Raw genomic sequence first — 9,208 nt, 5'->3', positions numbered from 1 at the left:
AATAATCCATGTAGGACAATATGAGGAAAATCAGGAATTACATCTGAAATGTTGCTGTCCTAACTTCTGCTGCCCTGTACACAGCTCTTTTCATGTGTAGGTTGTTCTTCTTTCTCTCCATGAATGAAGACCAATCAACTTACATCTTCCTAAGAATTCTGTCTTTTCAGTGTAGTTTCTCAGAATCAACCATAGCATCCATCATCTCTGTCACATCCACAGAACTATACCCAGAGGAAGAAGCCAACATTGCCTATTAATTTGTCAAAAACTGGGGGAGGTTTTCCAATTATTTTATTTTATCCTATAACAAAGACCAACTTGACTGCTGCATCTCCCTCTTCAACACTCCATTTTTGGCCATCTGTTACAAACTAATTCAGTTCCACAGGACTCTGTGTAACTAGCATGATGCATTGGACAAAAGTGTAGGCCATTATCCTAAACTTCTAAGAGAATGTTCTCTTTTGCTGGGGAAGTCATTTACTTACATAAATCTCTGAGGAGTAACACAGTTGTCAAAGTTGTAAATTGAAAAGTCTTGAATTTCATATGTTAAACCCCCTCCATATTACACATTTGAAGCAATAATAAGGGCTCAACCAAAGCATCCTGTGAATAAATAGGAGCAGATAAGGAAGAAAGAACATCATGAGTTTTCCAGCTTCTTGACGCAAGCGCTGTTAAGTACTCCAGTTTGGCAGTATTTTCTCTGAGAGTGAAGGACAACCCTAACACTGACCTTGAACTGCTTTCTAGCTCTCTAGAGTACATTATAAAATGATGTATAAAAATGGACAATAGTGTTTCTCTCTGAGTTTTAATTGTAGATAAAGTATTCCTATATAAGAAAACTCTCAAATCAGAGATATATTCATATGTTTACAAATACTTATTTTAAAATCAACGCTGAAACTTATTATCTTGATAGTTCCAATGTCATGGCAGAGTTGTCTGTTGACATTAACTGTCGTTAACATGAAGAACGGTTATAAATTACCTCTCCCATTCAGAAGTCTACATGTCTAAAAAGAGATTTTTTTTCTTTACACATGCAACATTACTTTTTTAGCTCTTCAATACTTTGAAGCCATCTATTTGTCCACTGAAGAAGAAATTCTTCAAGGATTAATTGAATAAACAGTTTGGTAAAAACTGGGGCATTGCCACCAAAGACAGATCATAATAAGTGGTTGCAACAAACAGAAAAGCTCTTAAGAAAAAGCTTTCAGCAGACTCTAAGAGTTAGAATCTCCTACAGGTTTTGCAAATAACAGCCATGGTTGCAAATCAAGGGCCTGACTTTAGGTACACAAAGTTCAGTCCAGGTGGTAACTGGAACAAAGTGTTGGCCCTAAATGAAATTGCAAAGTAAGTGAAATTCATCAGTGCACACACAGTATCTTTCTCTTTCACCTCTTCCTCTGAATGCTCCCACAGGCTTGAAGCTTTCCCCTTCACTGACAACTCAAATTCATTTAATCATGTATTCATTCAATGAACAATTCATAAGACTTAAGTGCCAGATGCTAGAATTATTAAGACACACAAGGCATAAAGTATACACTTAATAATTCATAGTTTAATGGGGAGAAAGATGCAAAATAAATGCAATCCGATGTGATGAATACAATAATTAGAATTAGATACTATGTATAAACTTGACTCACAGAAGAAAGTTATCAACTTCACTTAGAAAGCTCAGGGAAGGTTTTGAATTAGAAGACACTTGAATTGGGTCTTAAACCACCAGGTATGAGGGATAATGTTAGGGGTAAGTGTTCCATGAGAATTAACTGAGTGTGCAAATGCAGAAAAAGTGACAACAAATTGCTACACATTGAAGTGAAATTGCTAGAATAAAAGATAATATTCTAGGTTGGAGGAATAAATCCCTAAAATGTGAATTTCTATAACTTGAGAAATTAGTAATATTATTTGATGTTACAGAGAAACCTTCCAAGAAACCCAGAAAATGAATTATTCTGCTAACTCTTAAACATTTACTAGTCCTAGTCCTTATTAGGCTTTACAGTTTGATTTCCTTTCTCCCTCCCTCCCTCCCTGTTGATCTATTTTTTCTGTTTCACATCATATTCACACACACACACAATCACACCTGCATAGTAAGCATCACCTAAAATGGACCATAGTACTATAGAATATGGCATTCTTTGAGGCTTAAGGAGTGCTTAGGATTCTCTCTTTCTCTATCTATCTATCTCTCCCTCTCCCTCTCTCCCTCTACCCCTCTTCTCTGCGCACATGCTCTCTCTCAAATAAAATATTAAAAAAAAAAAGAGCTTATCACTCCTAAACCAGCCTTACAAGTAATGTTAAACCACTACTTTAAGTGGGGTGGGGGAAGCCATAATTAGATGTAAAATTATGAAAAAAAATGTAAAATATGATAGCATATAACATAAAATGTGGAGGAGGGAGTAAAAATAAAAGTCTTTTTAGAATGTGTTTGAACTTAAATGACCATCAGCTTAATATGGACTGCTATATGCTTAGGATGATATATATGAACCTCATGGTAACTACAAACCCAACATCTGTAATAGGTAAAAAAAAAAAAAAAAATAAATAAATAAATAAATAAATAAATAGAAATAAAGTCAAATACAACACTACAGAAACTCACCAATCATGAAGAAAGAGAGCAAGAGAAAAGAAAGGAACAGAGAAGAACTACATCAGAAACAAATTAACAAAATGACAATAAGTATATACTTATTGTCAATTTAAATATAAATGGCCTAAATACTCTAATCAAAAGATGTAGGGTAGTAGAATGGATGAAAAAAAATAAAAAGACCCATATATATATATATATATATATGATAAATATTTATTATTTATTTATTTATATGTATATATATAAATAAATATTTATAAGATAAATCTCTTGTAGGAAGTGTGTGTATATATATATATATATACACACACTTCCTACAAGAGATTTATCTCAGACCTAAAGACACATGGAGTGAAAGTGAAGGGATGGAAATAGATTTACCATGCAAATGGAAGAAAAAATGCTGGGGTAGTAATACTTATATCAGACAAAATAGACTTTAAAACAAAGACTGTAGCAAGAGACAAAGAAATACATTACATTATGATAAAAGGATCGATCCAACAAGAGGATGCACCCAACACTGGAGCACCTAAATATATAAAAGCCAATACTAACAAACATAAAGAGAATAATTGATAGTAATACAATAATAGTAGGAGATTTTAACATCCTGCCTATGTCAATAAATAGATCATCCAGGCAGAAAATCAATAAAGAAATAGCATCTTTGAATGATACATTAAAGTAGATATATATAACAGGTATATACTGGACATTTCATCCAAAAGCAAAAGAATACACATTTTTTTCCAAATGTACATGAGACAGCCTCCAGAATAGATCACATGGTAGGCCACAAAACAAGTCTCAATAAATTAAAAAGAAAAAAAAACCTGAAATCATACCATCCGTCTTTTCTGACCACAATGATATAAAAGTAGAAATCAATCACAAGAAAAAAAAACTAGAAAAAACATAACTGGAGGGTAAACAACATGACACTAAACAACTAATCAATCTACAACACACACACACACACACACACACACACACACACACACACATATACACACAAAGAAGAAATAATACATGGGGATAAATGAAAATTCAACAGTCCTAGATCTTTGGAAGGCAGTGAAAGCTGTTCTGAGAAAGAAAAATACACAGAGATACAGGCTTACTTCAAGAAATAAGAAAAAGCTCAAATAAACCATCTAACTTTAGAGCTAAAGGAACTAGAAAAAGAAGAACAAAGTCCAAAGTGAGTAGAAGGAAGGAAATAATAAAGATCAGAGCATAAATAAATGATAAAAATCAATGAAATCAGGAGCTGGTTCTTTGAAAAGATAAACAAAGTGGTTAACCCTTAGCCATACTTATCAAGAAAAAAAATAGAGAAAGGACACGAATAAATAAAATTAGAAATGAAAGAGAAGTACCGACACCACAAAAATACAAAGGATTATAAGAGATTAGTATGAGAATTGTATGACAACAAATTGGACAACCTAGAAGAAATGGAAACATGCAATCTTCCAAAACTGACTCAGGAAGAAATAGAAACTCTGAACAGACCAATTACTACCAATAAAATTGAATTGGTAATCAAAAAACTACTAAGAAAATAAAAGTGCAGGACCTGAATTCACAGGTAAATTCTACCAAAGAGTTAAGGAAGAGTTAATATGTATTCTCTTCAAACAATTCCAAAAAAATAAAAGAGGAAGAGAAGTTTCCAGATACATTCTATGAGGCAAGCATTAGCCTGATACCAAAACCAAAGACACTACAAAACAAGAAAACTATAGGCCAAGATCCCTGATGAACAAAGATGCAAAAATTCCCAACAACAGATTAGCAAATCAAATCCAACAATACGTTAAAAGGATCATTCACCAAGATCAAGTGAGATTTAATCCTGGGATGCAAGGATGGTTCAATATTTGCAAATCAATCAATATAATACACCATGACAAAATGAAAGATGGTATTCATAGGATCATCTCTACAGAGACAGAAAAAGCACCTGGTAAAATTCAACATCCATTCATGATAAAAACTCTCAGTGAAGTGGGTATAGAGGGAACATATCTCAACATAAGGCCATATATGACAAACCCACCCCTAATATCATACTAAATGGCAAAACACTGAGAATTTTTCCTTTATGATCAGGGATAAGACAAGAATATCCACTCTTACCACTTTTATTCAACCTCATACTGGAAGTTCTAGGCACAGCATTCAGACAAGAAAAATAAATAAGAGGAATTATAGTAAGAAAGAAGTTATACTGTCACTATGATGACATGATATTATACATATAAAACCCTAAAGATACCACCAAAAACTAATAGATGAATTCAGTAAAGTTGCAGGACACAAAATTAATACCCAGAAATTACTAGTGCTTCTATACACTAATAACAAAGTAGTAGAAAGAGAAATTAATATATTTACAAATGGACCAAAAATAATAAAATACCTAGAAATCCGTGTAACCAAGAAGGTTAAAAGACCTGTGCTCTGAAAACTATGAACATTGACAAAAGAAACTGAAGATGACACAAATAGAAAGATAGTAAATGTTCATGGATTGGAAGAATTAAGATTATTAAACTGTCCATACTACCCAAAGCAATCTAGAGATTCAGTACAATCTCTATAAAATACCAATAGCATTTTTCACAGAACTAGTACAAATAATCTGAAATTTGGTACTACAAGAGAACACAAATAGCCAAAGAAATCTTAAGAAAGAAGAACTAAGCTGGATATATCAATTCCAGATTCCAAGACATACTATAACAGTGTAGTAATCCAAACCGTACTACACAAAAATAGACACATAGGTCAATAGAACAGAATAAAGAGCCCAGAAATAAACACATGCTTATCTGGTCAATTAATATATGACAAAGGAGGCAAGAATATACAATGGTAAAAAGACCATTTCTTCAATAAATTGTGCTGGGAAACCTGAGCAATTACATGCAAAGGAATGAAACTGGACCATTCTCTCATACCATATACAAAAATAAGCTTGAAATAGATTAAAGACCCTAATGTGAAACATGAAATCATAAAAATTCTAGAAAAGAGCGTAGACAGAAATGTCTCTGACATTGGCCATAGCAACATTTTTCTAGTTATGTCTCCTAAGGCAAGGGAAACAAAAGCAGAAATAAATACTGAGATTACATCAAAATAAAAAGCATTTGCACAGCAAAGGAAACCATCAACAAAACTAAAAGGCAAACTACTGAATGGGAGAAGATGTTTGCAAATGATATATCTGATAAAGGGTTAATATCCAAAGTATGTAAAGGACTTATCCAACTCAACACCAAAAGAAAAAAGAAATCACTTAAAAATGGGCAGAGGACCTGAATAATCAATTTTCCCAAGAAGACATTCAGAAAGCCAACAGACACATGAAAATATTCTCAACATCACAAATAATCAGGGAAATGCAAATCAAAACCACAATGAGACATTACCTTATACCTATTGGAATGGTGAAAATCAGAAAGACCAGAAAATGACAAGTGTTGGCAAGGATGTAGGGGGAAAAGGAACCCCTGAGTGCCATCAGTGAGAATGTAAACTGGTGCAGCCACTGTGAAAAACAGTGTGGAGTTTCCTCAAAAAATTAAAACTAAAAATACCATGTTATCAGATAATTCCACCTCTGGGTATTTACCCAAAGAAAGCTAAAACCCCATGTTTAGTTCAACTTTATTTTTTATAGCCAAGATATGGAAACAACTCAAATGTCCATTGATAGATGAATGGATAAAGATGTTATATATATACAAACACACATACACACTCACATAGTAAAATATTACACAGCCATAAACAAGAATGAGGCTTTTGTCATTTGCAACAACACAGATGGACCAAGGATATTATGCTGAAATAAGTCAGACCAAGAAAGACAAATACCATGTTATTTCACTCAGACGTGGAATCGAATAAACAAAAAGCAGCATCATATCTATAAATACACAGAAGAAACTGATGGTTGCCAGAAGGAAGTAGGGTGGGCAGATGGGCGAAATAGATGAAGGGGAATGGGATACAGGCTTCCAGTTGTGGAATGAATAAGTCATGGGAATAAAAGACACAGCTACACTAGGAAATGTAGTCAATGATATTGTAATAGCGATGTATGGTGATGGGACATAGCTACACTGGTGGTGATTACAACGTAATGTATACAGAAGCAGAATCACTGTGTTGTACACTCAAAAATAATGTAACATTACTCAAATAATGTAACTATACTCAAATAAATAAATTCCCAATTTGGGTCTGTTTCTGCAGCTGTGATGTTTTTCAGATGCTTCTTTGATATCATTTACAAGGAGATGAAGTTTTTCATGTGAATAATGACCCTCAAGGCTCTTCGGTATCATAAAGACCTGGTGTCTGGAATAGCAACCAAAATAATCTGTCCTTTCTCTGAATTGCCCTTCCGCTTTGCTACAACAGGCATGTTGAGTGTAGAGGCTGCATCCTCAATATTTAGCTCTAAGTCTGACAGAGTAAATATTAAATGAAATTGCTGAATAAACAAATGAATGAATCTGCAGCCCTTTAAAGTATTATACTTATTTATATTCATGCCATTTCTGAGACTAGATTATGTGTTCTAATTACATTTATCATTTCCTCTTATTACAGACATGTGACATGCTTAAAACAGAAGTTATGAAAAGACAGAAAACCACAAAGAAATAATTGCCCATAATACCATCACCCAAAGATAATTATTATAAATGTTTGATGTATATACTTCCAGTATATCTTTAAATCATATTTTTTTAAAAAATTATATGTTTTGCATATTAATTTCAGCTAGCTTGTTTTTCACTTAAAAACATATGGTGTATATTTCCCACATTAGCAAATATCAATCTGCAAAATCATTTAATGGTTAATTAGCATTCCATCATATGGCTGCCCATACTTATTTATACACATTATATAAATATAGTGGGCATGTGTATGTTACTGCCTATTATCTTCCTACAGGCAAAATAAACAATGCCTTGTACTTGGTATTCAGTTAGTGCAGATCAATTGTAAAAATGATTACATTAATTATTTTCAACGTAAGAGTGGAGAAGCTAGTAAACTTTATTGTTATCACAAACTTTGTAAATTTTATACTGATAAGCTCTTTCACTAAAAGTTCAATTCAAAATGACTCCATTAGAACTATATCTGATAGTATTGTTCAGAATTGTGGAACTTAGATTGAAATGCAAATTTCATAACGTTTTTTCCTCATAGGGTCTTAATAAGGTTGAGGGTTAATAAATTTTAGATCTTACGATGATGCACCATTCCCTAATGTAGAATACTTAGCAGTGTCCATAACAACCATGATTTTTTAAAGATATTTTAATTGCAACGTTCTTTGGAATTGTTGATGGCTTATTGTGACAAAATGAAGACACCTTAAGGAAGACTATTTATTGATAAATGCGTTCTAACTAACACGACGCAGAATTAGCTTTACATTCTGTTTTTTGACAAGGCAAAGGTTATATCTGAAAGAAAAAAGATGCAAGATGCTGTTTCTATGCTGTCCATTTGAAAAAAAGGATCATGTCAAACATATAAAGTAAAAATAAGCTTACTTTCAGGCCCCAAACAATTGAATCTAGGACACTAAAGGAATTTGAATACATATATTGCTAAATTAGCCAGAAAACAAAACATTATAAAAAATCAAAATCATTTCAAATTAGCAAAATTTTAATACACTTACTTTGTTTCTTAATATGGCATAATGTGACACAACTGAATGTGGCCGAAGCTACTTCTGTATTCAAAACAAGAATATTACTTTTCCTTGCTTGAGAGAACATGTGTGGGTCATCTAGTTAACATTAATTAAAGTTCTATTTTTTAATATATTCTGAGTATTGAGTAAATATAACTGATAGTCAAGTCGCAACAGCACCGGGAACAGAGATACAGCTTAAGGAAAAGACGCTAAGCAGTCTAATAGAAACCTTAAGAAAAAAAATCATAAAGGCAGAATAAAAAGCAGAAACAAGAAAAAACTTTACCCTGTCTAGGAGTATGAATGAAATATGAGTAGAGAAGAGAAGAGGGGGAAAAAATCTACCTTGAAGAATAAATAAGTCATGATATTAAAATCAATGAAGCCAGGAAATTAAAGAAATACTGTTTATTGTTAATTTTCTTTCCTTTTTAAAAATGTTTACTTACTTATTTTGTGTGTGTGTGTGTGTGTGTGTGTGTGTGAGAGAGAGAGAGAGAGAACATGAGCAGGTGAGGGACAGAGACGGAGAGAGGGAGAGAGAATCCCAAGTAGGCTTAGGGCTGTCAGCACAGAGCTCGACCTGGGTGTCCATCTCATGAACTGTGAGATCATGGTCTGAGCCTAAGAGTCAGATGCTTAACCACATAACCAACTGAGATCCCCCAGGCACCCCTTTTTTAGTTTTCTTATGTAAAATTAACAAATCTGTAAAAAGGTGACAGACATCACCTATAATGTGAAAGGTGACAGTACAAAATAATATCATGTGAAAATCTGACTGTCCTACTGAGTCCTTTATTATGACATGTATCTCTACCCTT

Source organism: Panthera pardus, unplaced genomic scaffold (assembly GCF_024362965.1).
Source record: "Panthera pardus isolate Hobbes unplaced genomic scaffold, ASM2436296v1 HiC_scaffold_13, whole genome shotgun sequence".
NCBI classification, from domain to species: domain Eukaryota; kingdom Metazoa; phylum Chordata; class Mammalia; order Carnivora; family Felidae; genus Panthera; species Panthera pardus.
This window is presented reverse-complemented; position numbering follows the sequence as displayed.